The sequence below is a fragment of the Panthera onca genome, chromosome Y (genome assembly GCF_046562875.1).
Source record: "Panthera onca isolate mPanOnc1 chromosome Y, mPanOnc1 haplotype 2, whole genome shotgun sequence".
In the NCBI taxonomy this organism is placed as follows: domain Eukaryota; kingdom Metazoa; phylum Chordata; class Mammalia; order Carnivora; family Felidae; genus Panthera; species Panthera onca.
In genome coordinates, this window is record NC_138358.1 from 4906413 (window position 1) to 4922159 (window position 15747).

The window sequence follows — 15747 nt, forward strand, 5'->3', positions numbered from 1 at the left end:
AACGAGTACTGTTTCACTGTTGCATCAAAAGACGCAGAACAAACTCTGTGTCATGAGGTCAGTGTCATGCCTCCTGCCCCAGGAGCAGACTCACAGTGAAGCCTCCAAACTATAAGCTTACGGTGAAGCTTATAGCACAGTCCTCCACATCAAGGCACTGCAAGACCTGTGAATGTGAGGCCAACCAAGAGGCAAACGGGCTGTTCATGGAGAGCTGCAGACACATCACACAATCTCTGAGTTGACTTACCCAATGTACGTAGACGTGGGATGCTCTGCGTGATGTCATCCTTGCCCACAGAGGGCACGGAGGTAAAGGTCCTTCTGGGCAGCTGGCGTCCTCCCTGGGACAGTGCCCTTCACACCTGACATTCAGTCTTTCATTTGATGCACTTATTGGGCACCAGCTGCATGCCATATGTGACATAGATGCTGAGAGGAAATCAGTGAACAGATCATTTCCTCCCTTCCTAAGAGGGGACGGCGGCTGAACTTGTTCTGCCCCAGGATGCAGAGGGCTTCCATCCTGTAAATTCACTCCACACATTCTAGTACTCACCGCACTAGATGCCTTTACCACAATTAACGATGTTGGCCATTCCTCCTTTGCCAAACACCTGTCCCCTTGGAACTGCGAGAATGAAATGATCCATGTGGGAATCCAGTGGCCAATATGGAGAAGTTTTTGCAAGTTAGTGGGAATTCAGATCAGGAACAGGCTATGGTCTGATTTGTTCTTGGTGAAGACACTCTGGCTTCATTGTGGGGGCTCATGAGAGAGAGAGGAGGTCCTTCTGACTGACTTCCAGATGGGAGACATGGGAAATTCTCCTCACTGTCTTCTGGACGAGAGAGTGGTGCTTCTCCAGACCGACTTCCGGATGAGAGAGAGGGGAGGTTCTCCTGACTGACTTCTGGGCAAGAGAGGAGGGTTCTCATGTACGAGAGAGAGGGTAGGTTCTGCTGACTTAGTTTTGGACGAGAGGGGGGAGATTCTGCTGACTGAGTTTTGGATGAGAGAGGGGAGGTTCTCCTGACTGACTTCCTGGCTAGAGAGAGGAGAAGTTCTCCTGACTGTCTTCTGGACCAGAGAGTCGAGAATCTCCACACCGATTTCTGGATGAGAAGGGGAGGTTCTCCTGACGGACATACGGATGAGAGAGGGGAGGTTCTCCTGTCTTACTTTTGGATGAGAAAGAGGGGAGGTTCTCCTGACTGACTTCCTGATGAGAGAGAGGGGAGGTTCTCTTGATTGACTTCTGGGAGAGGGAGTGGGGTTTCTGCTGACTGACTTCCGGATGCGAGAGAGGGGAAGTTATGACTGACTTCTGGAGGAGAGAGGGGAGGTTCTCTTGACTGAATATTGGAGAAGAGAAAGTTAGGTTTTTCTGACTGACTTCTGTACCAGAGAGTAGATGCTCTTGAATGAGAGACAGGGGAGGTTCTTCTCACTGACTTCTGGGCGAGAGAGGAGAGGTTCTGCTGATCTACTCCTGAACGAGAGATAGAGGATGTTCTCCTGACCGATTTCTGGACCAGAGAGTGGAGATACTCTTGACAGAGAGAGAGGGGAGATTATCCTGACTGACTACCAGGGAAGAGAGAGGGGAGTTTCTCCTGACTGATTTCTGGACCAGAAAGGGGAGGTTCTGCTGACCGACTTCAGGATGACAGAGAGGAGCGGTTCTCTTGACTGATTTCTTGATCAGAGAGTGGAGGTTTCTTGAAGGACAGAGAGGGGAGATTATACTGACTGACTTCCAGGAGAGAGAGATCAGACTTTCTCCTGACTGATTTCTGGACCAGACAGGGGAGGTTCTCTTACCTTACTTCTGGATGAGAGAGAGGAGAGCTTCTCCTGACTGACTTCTGGGCCAGAGAGTGGAGGTTCTTGAATGAGAGAGACGGGGGAGGTTCTTGAAAGAGAAAGATGGGAGGTTCTCCTGAATGAGTTCCAGATGAGAGAGAGGGGCGGTTCTCCTGACCGCCCTGGACGGGAGGACTTCTGGACTATAGAGTGGAGGTTCTGCTGACCGACCTCCAGACAAGAGAGAGGTGAGGTTCTCCTGACTGATTTCTGGACCAGAGAGGGGAAGTTCTTGAAAAAGAGAGAGGGGAGGTTGTCCTGTATGACGTCCAGACGAGAGAGAGGGGAGGTACTCCTGACTGACATCTGGACAAGAGAGTGGAGGTACTCCTGAGTGACTTCTGGACCAGAGAGGGGAAGTTCTTGCACACGAGAAAGGGGAGGTTGTCCTGTATGACTTCGGTACGAGAGAGAGAGGGGAGGTATTCCTGACTGACATCTGGACGAGAGAGGAGAGGTTCTCCTGACTGACTTCTGGACCAGAGAGTGGAGTTTCTTGCATGAGAGAGAGAGGAGGTTCTCCTGATTGACTTCTGGACCACAGAGGGGAAGTTTTTGAACAAGAGAGAGGGGAGGTACTCCAGACTCACGTCTGGACGAGAGAGAGGGGAGGTACTCCTGACTGACATCTAGATGAGAAGGGAGGTTCTTCTGACTGGCTTCTGGACCAGAGAGTGGAGTTTCTTGAATAAGAGAGAGGGGAGGTTCTCCTGACTGACTTCTGGACCAGAGAGTGGAGTGTCTTGAATGAGATAGAGGGGATGTTCTCCTGAACTGACTTTTGGAAAAGAGACAGGGGAGGTTTTCCTGACTGACTTCTGGACCAGAGATTGGCAGTGTTTGAATGAGAGTGAGGGGAGGATTTCCTGACTGACTTTTGGACGAGAGAGGGGAGGATCTCCTGACTGACTTGTGAATGAGAGAGTGGGGGTTCTCTTGAAATAGAGAGAGGGGAGATTCTCCTGACTGACTTCAGGCAAGAGAGAGGGGAGGATCTCCTGACTGACTTTGGTGGAGAGTGAGGGAAGATTTTCCTTACTGACTTCGAGGTCAGAGAGAGGGGAGGTTCTGCTGACTGACTTCTGCACTAGAGAGTGGAGGTACTGCTGACCAACGTCCGGAATAGAGAGAGAGGGGAGGTTCTCCTGACTGATTTCTAGTCCAGAGAGGGGAGGTTCTCCTGTCTTACATCTGAGTGAGAGAGAGGGGGGTACTCCTTACTGACTTCTGGACCACAGAGCGGAGGTTCTTGAACAAGAGAGAGGGGAGGTTGTCCTGTATGACTTCTGGACGAGAGAGAGGGGAGGTACTCCTGACTGACATCTGGCCGAGAGAGGGAAGGTTCTTCTGACTGACTTCTGGACCAGAGAGTGGAGTTGCTTGAATGAGAGAGAGGGGAGGTTCTCCTGACTAACTCTGGACAAGAGAAAGGAGGTTCTCCTGATGGAATTCTGGACCAGAGAGTGGAGGTTCTCTTGAAAGAAGAGAGGGGAGATCTCCTGTCTGACTTCCAGGCGAGAGAGTGGAGGTTCTCCTGACCAACTTCCAGGTGAGAGAGAAGGGGGTGGGGGGTTCTCCTGACTGACTTCTGGACCAGAGAGTGGAGAGTCTCCTCACTGACCTCTGGACAAGAGTGAGGTGAAGGTTCTCCTGACTGATTTCTGGCCCAGACCAGGGGAAGTTCTCCTGTCTTATTTCTCGACAAGAGAGAGGGGAAGATTTCCTGACTTCCGGACCAGAGAGGGGAGGTTCTTGAATAAGTGAGAGGGGAGTTTCTCCTGAGTGACTCCCGGATAAGAGAGAGGGGAGGATCTGTTGACTGATTTCTGGATGAGAGAGGGGAGGTTCTCCTGACTGACTTCTTGACGAGAGAAGGGAGGTTCTCCTGACTGACTTCTGGACCAATGAGTGGAGGTTCTACTGACCGACTTCTGGATGAGACAGAAGGGAGGTTCTCTTGACTGACTTCTGGACGAGAGAGGGTAGGTTGTCCTAACTGACTTTTACACGAGAGAGTGGGGAGGTTTTCCTGATGTCTAGACCAGAGAGGGGAGTTTGTTGAATGAGAGAGATTGGAGGTTCTCTTGACTGACTTCTGGACCAGAGAGTGGAGGTTCTTGAGTTAGAGAGATGGGAGGTTCTCTTGACTGACTTCTGGACAAGAGAGTGGAAGTTCTCATGAATGACAGAGAAGGGAGGTTCTGCTGACTGACTTCTGGGTTAGAGAGAGGAGAAGTTCTTCCTGACTGACGTCTGGACCAGAGAGGGGAAGTTCTTGAATGAGAGAGAGGGGAGGTTTTCCTGATCGACTTCTGGATAAGAGAGAGGGGAGGTTCTCCTGACTGACTTCTGGACGAGACAGAGGGGAGGTTCACCTGAGTTACTTCTGGACCAGAGAGGGGAGGTACTCCTGACCAACTTCCAGATGAGAGAGAGGGGAGGTTCTCCTGACTGACTTCTCGATGAGAAGGAGGGGAGGTTTTCCTGACTGACTTATGGATAAGAGAGGGGAAGTTCTCCTGACTGACTTCTGAACGAGAGAGGAGAGGTTCCTCTGGCTGACTTCTGAACCAGAGAGAGGAGGTTCTTGAACAAGAGAGAGGGGAGGATCTCTGAATGACTTCCGAACGAGAGAGAGGGGAGGTGCTCCTTCCTGACTGCTGGACGAGAGAGGGCAGGGTCTGCTGACCGAATTCTGGATGAGAGAGAGGGGAGGTTGTCCTGATTGAGTTCTGGATGAGAGCCTGGAGGTTCTCCTGACTGACTTCTGGACCAGAGATGGAGGTTCTGCTGACCGACTTCTGGACGAGAGAGAGGGGGGAGGTTCTCCTGACTGACTTCTGGACCAGAGTGGACGTTCTGCTGACCAACGTCCGGATGAGAGAGTGGAGGTTCTCTCGACTGATTTCTGGACAACAGAGGGGAGGTTCTTCTGACTGACTTTTGGACGAGAGAGATGGGAAGTTTACCTGACTGACTTCTGAACCATAGAGTGGAGGTTCTTGAATGAAAGATAGGGGAGGTTCTCCTGACTGACTTCTGGATGAGATAGGGGAGGTTCTCCTGACTGACTTCTGGATGAGATAGGGGAGGTTCTCCTGACTGACTTCTGGATGAGATAGGGGAGGTTCTCCTGACTGACTTCTGGATGAGATAGGGGAGGTTCTCCTGACTGACTTCTGGATGATAGATGGGAGGTTCTCCTGACTGTGTTCTGGAGCAGATAATGGATGTTCTGCTGACCAACTTCTGGATGAGAGAGAGGGGAGGTTCTCCTGTCTGAATTCTGGACCAGAGAGTGGAGGTTCTCCTGACTGACTTCTGGACGGGAGAGAGGGGAGGTTCTGTTGAGTGACTTCTGGACCAGAGAGGGGAGGTTGTTGAAGAGAGAGAGGAGACATTCTTCTGAATGACTTCCGGATGAGAGAGAGGTGAGGTTCTCCTGACAGAATTCTGGACCAGAGAGTGGAGGTTCTCTTGATGGAAAGAGAGGGGCGATTCTCCTGACTGACTTCAGGCAAGAGAGAGGGGAGGTACTCCTGACTGATTTCCGGAGCAGTCAGGGGAAGTTTCCCTGTCTTAACTTTGAACGAGAGAGAAGGGAGGTTCTCCACACTGAATTCTGTACCAGAGAGCGGAGGTTCTTGAGAAAGAGAGAGTGTAAGTAGTCCTGAATGACTTCCGGAGAGAGAGAGGTGAGATTCTCCTGACTGACTTCTGGACGAGAGAGGGGAGCTTCTCCTGACCGACTTCTGGATGTGACAGAGGGGAGGTGGTCCTGAATGACTTCTGGATGAGAGAGGGGAGTTTCTCCTGACTGATTTTGGATGAGAGCGAGGGGAGATTTTCCTTACTGACTTCTGGACCAGAGATAGGAGTTTCTTGAACAAGAGAGAGGGGAGGTTCTCTGAATGAATTCTGGATAAGGGAGAGGGGAGGTTCTCCTGACTGACTTCTGGATCAGAGAGGGGAGGTTCTGCTGACCGACTTCTGGATGAGAGAGGGGAGGTTCTCTTGCAGGATAGAGAGGGGAGGTTCTCATGACTGATTTTCAGGTGAGAGTGAGGGGAGGTTCTCTTGGCTGATTTCTAGACCAGACACGGGAGGTTCTCCTGTCTAACTTCTGGACGAGAGAGATGGTAGGTCTCCTGATTGATTTCTGGATGAGAGAGGGGAGGTTCTCCTGACTGACTTCTGGATGAGAGAGGGGAGGTTCTCCTGACTGACTTCTGAATGAGAGACAGGGGAGGTTTCCCTGAATGACTTCTGGACCAGAGAGAGGAGATTCTTGAACGAGAGAGAGGGGAAGTTCTCCTGAATGACTTTCAGACGAGAGAGAGGGCAGTTTCCCCCGACTGACTTCCAGATAAGAGACAGCGGAGGTTCTTCTGACTGACTTCCAGAGGAGAGAGTGGAGGTTCTCCTGACCGATGTCGGATGAGAGAGAGGGGAGATTTTCCTGACTGACTTCGAGGCGAGAGAGAGGGGAAGTTCTCCTGACTGATATCCGGACCAGACAGAGATTCTCCTGTCTTACTTCTGGATGAGGGAGAAGGGAGGTTCTCCTGAATGACTTCTAGACCAGAGAGGGAAGGTTCCTGAATGAGAGAGAGGGGAGGCTCTCCTGAATGACCTCGAGACGAGAGAGAGGGGAGGTTCTCCTGACTGACTTCTGGATGAGAGAGGGGAGGTTCTCCTGAGTGGCTTCTGGAAGAGAGACTGGAGCTTCTCCTAACTGACTTCTGGACCAGAGAGTGAATGTTCTGCTGACCGACTTCCAGATGAGAGAGAGGGGAGGTTCTCCTGACTGACTTCTGGATGAGAGAGGGGAGGTACTCCTGACTGAATTCTGGATCAGAGAGTTGAGGTTCTCTTGCAGGAGAGAGAGGGGAGATTCTCCTGACTGACATCCAGGAGAGAGAGAGGGGAGGTTCTTCTGACTGATTTCTCAACCAGACAGGGGAGGTTCTCCTGTCTTACTTCTGGATGAGAGAGTGGGGAGTTTCTCCTGACTGACTTCTGGACCAGAGAGGGGAGGGACTCCTGACTGACTTCCAGATGAGAGAGACTCATCTCTCTCAGTCTCCTGACTGACTTCCGGAGTTGAAATCAGGCAGGTGCTCAGCATGGCTATGTCAGCACAAGGAAGCATCTTTACATTTGAAGGTGCTTGGGGAATGATGGCAAGTGGGAAGTGCCAACTACCTCTTCTCAGGTGTAACAACAGTGGTTGTAGTATTTGATCATTTCACCTACAGGCTGAGCAGATTCAGACAAATTGTGCCCAGCCGGCTCCAGGGGGCTGGTGTGAGCAAGACTCTGTCACGATGGTCAGCAGGTGTGAGCAGGTGCCCTGACAGGATGGTCAGCAGGTAGCATGTTGCAAGAGCCTGGCAAGGACAGTGTAGGTGAGCAGTGTTCCGGGGATGATTGCTGGGGTCCTGTCTTTCAAATGGGATGGATGTTGCAACTGCTCACAGACACACTCCAAGGGGAATTACAGGGGATTTGGAAAAAGTTGTAGGGACTAGCAGTCCCAGAGGGTCTCAGGGCCTGAGTGGACGGTCTGTCAGCCCAGGTCATGTGTCAATGCTTTCAGGAGGTCAGTACTTACCTGGGACACCCTTGTCCTGTGTTTAGAGGATGGGACAAGGGCACAGTGGGAGATGCCAGCTGCAGATCAGAGGAGGGGGCTGGACTGGAGAAAATCATGTGAGAATCACACATTCTGAGGCTGAGGCCAGGGCCTGGGTGAGGTTCCAGAGCAACAGTGAGGATGTAACCCATGAGGGAGTGAGGCCCACCATCTCTCTGTCTCCCACTCCACACTTCTCTCTGTCTCTGTCTCCCCCATGTCTCTCCATGTCTCTGTCTTCTGTCTCTCTCTCTCTCTCTTTTGTCTCCCTCTGTCTCTCCTCTCTCTCCCCTCTTGTGTCTCTGATGAATGCCATGGCTGCCAGCTGGGTAGAAGAGACTATGCCTTACCAGCAGGCTGAGGAGCAGCGGGAAGGACACTGGAGACTGTAGCCAGGGGAGGAGTGTTTCTGGAAGGAAGTCGGCGCTGGGAGGTCCAGCAAGGGTATGGAGGAAGGCGGTTGGGTGTGGGTGGGTGGAGGCCTCAGGAGACCCTGGGCAGGTTCCCGGGCCAGCCGAGGGGTAGGAGCAGCGTGGAGTGGACGCAGCAGTGGATGCGCATGAGAAGCTGGCCTGGCACCCTCAGATGCCTCCAGAGTCTGTAGCTGGGGGAGCACTCGAGAGAAGTGGGAGGAGTTTTCAAAGGGAAGTACTGAAGCTGCCTACAGGTTGATGCAGCCAAGAGGGGAGTTTAAATGTGAAAGAGAGAGAGACAGAGACAGAGACAGAGACAGAGACAGAGACAGAGACAGAAAGAAGGGAAACAATAGAGTAATGACCTCTGAATGTCACTCTCCCACTAAGAAAAGATGGCCGAACTGGTCAGAAGAAGCTTTTCCACAACTCTAGAAATTAATCAAAGTCTTCCAGGAACATAAGTTTTTCTGTGTTCTGGTTTTCCGTTGTTGTTTTGAGGAAAAGCCGTTGAATTTTGTTAAGAACGGTGAGAATTCTGACTTTCCCCATATCGCTCCTGCTCTGCAACTCTGGGTGACCTTGAGCACCAGCAGTGCCACCCAAGGGGTGAACAGAGCCGGGGCTCGCCGAAACCTCCTCCTCAGAGCACTGCCCTCACCATACGTGTCCTGCAGTTGCTTGGACACCTCTGTCTACGAGGCTGTCTGTTTGCCTTGACTGGAGCTCACCTGGCGTGAAGTCAAGGAGGGGCAGGTGACAGACAGAGAGCCGGCCACTCAGTGATGGAGCACAAGAGTATTTCAGGTGGAGGGCACAGGTGCAGGTCCTGAGGCTGGAGTGAAGTTGGTTGGGATCCCAGAAGGAAGATCGGGGATGAGGCAGGTGTGGGAGTCCCAGAGAGGAGGGCTGGGGACCCTGGATCTCACCCCACGGGCACTGACGATTTCTGGCTGCGTTTTGAGTTGGGGAAACTGCTCTGAGGTGGGGTGTTACTTTGTCTTTGAGCCACGATCCCACTGGCCTGTGAGTGATGTGGGAATAGAGACTACCTCTTACATCCTCAGGACAGAATCCTGCCATCCATCACAGGTCCTGTCATAGGGGCATTTGGGGAAAGAAAGAAGGAAGGAAGGAAGGAAAGCTAGCCGGGTGGCCGAAGCTCACCCTGTTGCACCTGTGCCCTTAGCATACTGGAGGGGGTGCTCTGATTTGGGATTTGAGGCCTTTCCTGACTGTTTAGTTTAGAATCTGTGCCTGTTGGGCCTGACATGCTTCTAAATTCAGTACCCTCTTCCTCTCATATTTTATGCCAAATTTCTTTACCTTGGAAATTCTAGATCCTTTCTTCTGGGAAAAAAAATTGCATATTTTTGATGCCATAAAATATAATTTACTGGGAGTTACAGATAGCTTTTCCATTTAATCATTATTTCATTTGTTCAATTTTACATTTCTTCTATCAATTTTATACCACTATGTTTCTCTCGGTTGTTAATTAGAACCAGTGTGTATTCCAGGCATTCCTGGAGTCAGAACACACAGGTTCATTGTTTGCAAAGGTGAATGGGAGGTGCCAGCCTGTGCCTGCCCCCAGTATGCCCCAGTATGCCCCAGTATGCACAGTATACTCTGCGTTTGCACATTCTCAGAAGGCAACATATGTCCCCATATCTGGCTGGGGAAGCCGTTGGTGGCAGGGATGGTCCTCACCTGGTGATAATCTCTTTACTGCATCTGTTAAATAATGTATTCACTTTTATTAATTCTCAGTCCATCTATGCAGGAGAAAATACCTGAACAGGCATATGGTTGACTTTTAAAAAAAATAGTGTTTATTTATTTTTAGAGAGAGAAAGAGAGAAACAGAGCATAAGTGGGTGGGGGCGCTAAGAGGGAAACACAGAATAGATGCAGGCCCCAGGCTCTGAGCTGTCGGCACAGAGCCTGACACGGGGCTCAAACCCACAAACCGTGAGATCATGATCTGAGCTGAAGTCAGACTTTTAATCAAGCAAGTCACCCAGGCGCCCCCATACGGTTGACTTTTTAATGATTGCAAAATTCCTTTTTTTTTTCTTTTATGAAATTTATTGTCAAATTGGTTTCCATGCAACACCCAGTGCTCATCCCAACAGGTGGTCTCCTCAATGCCCATCACCCACCTTCCTCTCCCCGCCACCCCCATCAACCCTGAGTTTATTCTACGTTTTTAAGAGTCTCTCATGGTTTGGTTCTCTCCCTTTTTTTTTTTTTTTCCTTCCCCTCCCCCATGGTCTCCTGTTAAGTTTCTCTGGATCCACATATGAGTGAAAACATATGATATCTGTATTTCTCTGCCTGACTTATTTCACTTAACATAATACCCTCCAGTTCCATCCACGTTGCTACAAAAGGCCAGATTTCTCATTGCCAAGTAGTATTCCATTGTGTATATAAACCACAATGTCTTTATCCATTCATCAGTCAATGGACATTTAGGCTCTTTCCATAATTAGGCTATTGTTGAAAGTGCTGCTATAAACATTGGGACACGAGCGTCCCTATGCACCAGCACTCCTGTATCCCTTGAGTAAATTCCTAGTAGTGCTCTTGGTAGGTTGTAGGGTAGTTCCAATTTTGTTTTTTTGAGTAACCTCCACACTGTTTTCCAGAGCGGCTGCACCAGTTTACATTCCTACCAGCAGTGTGAGAGGGTTCCTGTTTCTCCACATCCTCGCCAGCATCTAGTGTCTCCTGATTTGTTCATTTTAGCCACTTTGACCAACGTGAGGTGATATATCAGTGTGGTTTTGATTTGTACTTCCCTGATGAGGAGTAATGTGGAGCATCTTTTCATGTGCCTTTTGGCCATCTGGATGTCTTCTTTCAGAAAGTGTCTATTCATGTCTTCTGCCCATTTCTTCACTGGATTATTTGTTTTTTGGGTGTGGAGTTTGGTGAGTTCTTCATAGATTTTGGATACTAGCCCTTTGTCCGATATGTCATTTGCAAATATCTTTTCCCATTCTGTCGGTTGCCTTTTACTTTTGTTGATTGTTTCCTTTGCAGTGCAGAAGCTTTTTATCTTGATGAGGTCCCAATAGTTCATTTTTGCTTTTAATCCCCTCGCTTTTGGAGATGTGTCAAGTAAGAAATTGCTGCAGCTGAGGTCAGAGAGGTTTTCTCCTGCTTTCTCCTCTAGGGATTGACGGTTTCCTGTCTCACATTCAGGTCCTTTATCCATTTTGAGTTTATTTTTGTGAATGGTGTAAGAAAATGGCCTAGTTTCATTCTTTTGCATATTGCTGTCCAGTTCTCCCAGCACCCTTTGTTAAAGAGACTATCTTTTTTCCATTGGATATTCTTTCCTGCTTTGTCAAAGATTACTTGGCCGTACTTGTGTGGGTCCAATTCTGGAGTCTCTATTCTATTCCATTGGTCTATGTGTCTGTTTTTGTGCCAATACTATGCTGTCTTGACGATTACAACTTTGTAGTAAAGGCCAAAGTCTGGCATTGTGATGCCTCCTGCTTTGGTCTTGTTCTTCAATATTACTTTGGCTATTTGAAGTCTTTTGTGGTTCCATATACATTTTAGGATTGATTGTTCTAGCTTCTAGAAGAATGCTGGTACAATTTTGATTGGGATTGCGTTGAACGTGTAGATTGATTAGGGTAGTATTGACATTTTAACAGTACTTATTCTTCCAATCCATGAGCATGGAATGTTTTTCCATTTGTTTTTATTTTTTTTCAATTTCCTTCATAAGCTTTCTATAGTTTTTAGTGTACAGATCCTTTACATCTTTGGTTAGGCTTATTCCTAACTATTTTATGATTCTTGATGATGATTGAAAAATTACTGGTGTCACATGAAAGATTCTGGATGCGTGCACATTATGCCTGATTTTCTGCTAACTACCAAACCTAGTTCAAATCCCCTCCTGGGGGACCTTTACTACCTGGCTGTGTATTTAAGAAAAGGGGACAGTTCACAGAGCAGGCACAGAGCTGCAATGCATACTTAATGGCTTGCTCCAAGGAGTAAATTAAGCCTGGAACTGTCACTGTATTAAACTTAGCAGAGCAGGTCTTGAGCATTAAGGAGAGACATTTCTGAGAGAGAGGGTTCATTCTTTCACATTGACTCAATAGTAAAATATAGTGAACTCTGACAATGTGATTTAGCAAAGACTCTAAAACATAACATGTTGGAGTAGCTGTGTATCAAAAGTTATTTTTCTGTTCTATTACCTTTAATGAATAGCTTAGATCACCAAGTATATTCACAGAGCTATGGCCCAGTACATTTTTGATAAGGAGAAAAAAAGTACCCTGGGTTTTGGTGTAATTTTATATATGCCGACGTTGCGTGCTCAGTGTCCTGTGCGTGCAGAAGTGCCTGTCCCCGCAGACAGTGTCCATGTTTGTTTACACACAGGGGCACGTGAAGACTTTACCTGTGGGGCTTCGACAGAATCAGGATAGGTTTGATAATAAAGAGCTTTATTGTGTTTTTCATCTTAAATAAATAGAGGCGCACAAAACCCTTTCTTGGAAATTCACTGAAGGGAGACACGTCATCAAATTAGTCCCCACAAGGCCAGCTGTGAGAGGAAGTGGTGAATCTATCTCAGATGAGTCACTGCTCTGTGAAAATGCCTCAGATTATTTAGCCCATGGCCTTGAAAGGACTAACTGTCTCCCAATGCATAGTTTCAAGCAGAGTTCAAACCATCCATTCCTTATTTTCAGAGTTCAGGTGGGAAGTTTCCACTTGCCTTCTGGGCTGAGTCTCTTCTCCCCTTCCAGCAGCGTCTTCAGCTGCTGGGCGGGGAAGACAGTCCATCTGCCCCGAGGATGGGTCGGCCAGTGACTCCCCTGCTATAGGACCCCATCCTGTACCGGGGACCCCTCACCTGGGTGGAGAATCCTGGACAGGAATACTCTCCGTGGGGGTTGTGGTAAAGCCCTCTCCCCCATCCCCCGCAGGCTTCTGCCTGGTGTGGGTCAGCATGCCTCAGCTGGGACCACAGCTTTGCCGACTCCACGGTCACTGGAGACACCCCCGCCACCACCCCTCTGGCCTTTCGTCACGCTGCCCACCCCTCAGGGCTTTTGCTCTGACTGCACCTTTTAGCTGGAACACCCCAAGCCTGGTTGCCTTGTCCACATTCCTCTAAGATTTTTCTATCTTCTGAATCTATGACCATTCATTAATTAATTAATTCATTCATTCATTCATATACTTATAACGTTTATATTTGAGAGAGAGAGAGAGACAGAGAGAGAGAGAGAGCACTAGCAGGGAGGGGCGGAGAGAGAGGGGGACACAGAATTGGAAGCAAGCTCCAGGCTCTGAGCTGACAGCACACAGCCTGATGTGGGGCTCGAACTCAGAAACCATGATATTATGAACTAACCTGAAGTCAGACAACTGATTGAGCCACCCAGGTACCCCGACACATATTTTTTTAAAATTTACTTATTTTGAGAGAGAGGGAGAGAGCAAGAGCGAACAATCAGAGTGCACATGAGTGGGGATGAGGCAGAGAGGGGGAACCCCAAGCAGGCTCCACGCTGCCAGTGCAGAGCCCCACACATAGCTTGAACCCATGAACCGTGAGATCACAACCTGAGCCAATATCAAGAGCGGACTCCCAACAGACTGAGCCACCCAGACATCCCACGTCCAATCCATTTTTTTAATGACTTCCTCTGGATGGGAGGCACCAGGTAGAGGTGTGTCTCTGAATGAGCAATATGGGAGGATCATGTTCTAAGCAGGGGAGACAGTATACGTTTCATGGACGAGGACATGCATCACACACAATCTGTCCTGTGCTAGGCACAAGCCAGGCATCACATGGGTTCAGGGGTCCTCATTCGGGCTGTCATAGGCATTTGTCATGGTGTGCACCACGCTGTATGAGAAAAGACCTTTTCCACTCCACTGTAAGTTCTGCAGGGCAGAGCCATGCTGTTTTGATCTTTTTATACATAGCGTGGTGCCTTCTTGGCGGCTTCTAGAAAATACTTTCAGTAATCCATCCCACAAATATTTACTGAGCTCCTGCTGTGCAGCTTGCCTCATTCTAGGTACCAGAGATGGAGATAGGTGAGGCTGCCACCCCCTGTGGAATGAGGGGAGGAAAGGAGGCTCAGTCAACTAGTGCACCTGGGACCCACCATCTCCAGAGTCTCTGATCAGGCAGGCGTGCCACGGCGTTTGAGAATGTGCATTTGCAGCAATCCCTGGAGCTGCTGCTGCCGGTGCATAGGACACTTGGAGAAGGGGACGTGGAAATTGAGGCCTGGAGGAGAGGAGGGGGGCAGAGTATTTCAGGGAGGGGCATCGAGGGCAAAGTCCCCGAGTAGGAACAACCGGATCATAACACCAGGGGCCCTGAGCCTGGCGTCCAGTGAGAGGGGAGGAGGGACGTGACACACAGGGGATTTGGTGTCAGGTAGGTTCCCCAACCTGGGGCCACTGAGCTCAGCATGGAGCTGATATTTTTGCAACAGCAGTGAGAAAGTGCTGTGGCCTGTTAAGCAGGGAGTGGCATCAGCTGATGTACATGACGGAAAACAGTGGCTTCAAGCAACACTGTTCTTCCCAGCTCCGGGCTCACCTGTGGTCTCATGGGGCTGAAGTCACGACACCCACACGCCGCATTCCTCTTGGAGGCTCCCAGGGAGACTCCCACCTCCTGGTCTCTTCCAGCCGCTAGCGGCCCTCATGGGCTGGAGTCCGCCTGCTCCTTTGTTCAGACCCATGACGGTGCACCCGCCAGTCTTTCTCTGCTCCCTTTCCCACCTTCAGGGCTGACCACTTGGGTGACCCAGGGTACTCTCCATCTCCTGCGGTCCACAGAGGAGCCATCTTTGTGGGGAGCACTGTTCTGCCCGCACATCTCGTTTACTTTAAAGTGAATACTGTGGATACAGTTCAGAGGTGTCAGCACAAGGGTCCCAAACTGGTCCAGGCATGGGATGGGCGGGCAGGGGTGCCATGAACTGAAGGACGAGGAAGATGAGGGTCAGAGTCAAGTCTGTTCAACCTAGCTCACTTACCACTATACACACCGGGCTTGAGAAGCACATAAACTTTATTTTTTGAACCAGAAGATGAATCTTGGGCTCTAGTGTCTTAAGGAAATCCATCACTCTGTGGGCTGGCACTGATTGACCTGTGGGACAAAAGGAATCTGCATCAATTCTGGAATGTTTCATAAAGAGAAAAAATATGTTTGAAGACTGTGCTTGAAAGGAAGTGTGGATTCTGGGATGGGCACAGGCTGACCTGAGTTTGAATCCAAGTTGGCACCTCCTAGTTAAGATATTCCAAGAACTTGGCTGACTACCCTGACTCCTTCATCTGGAAATATGCCCTGAGAAATCAACCTGTGGGGTTGTCTAAGACTGGGCATGCTGTACATAAATGCCTCACAGCTCCTGAGAGTTCATTCTTACACTCTTCTGGTCTCTGTTGAGTTCTAATGAGTTGGAAAGCATTTGTTCTGACATTAGTACTCTGAGGCAACGGCGTTTTCAGGGTGCTATACAATTACTGATCCAATTGATATGCCCTCGAAGGCTCCTCAAAGCAGCCAATAATTAAAAAATTAAGCTTTGTAAAAAAGTTCAGTATCCTTAAAAATATTTGTATTATTCGCTCTTCTTTATAGGCCAGCAGGTGTTAAGAAAAGTTTTATTTAAAAAAAAAATTTAACTTTTTTTTTTTTTGAGAGAGAGAGAGAGAGAGAGAGGGAGAGAGAGAGAGAGAGACGGTGAGTGGGGAAGGGACAGAGAAAGAGGGACACACAGAATCTGAAGCAGGCTCTAGGCTCT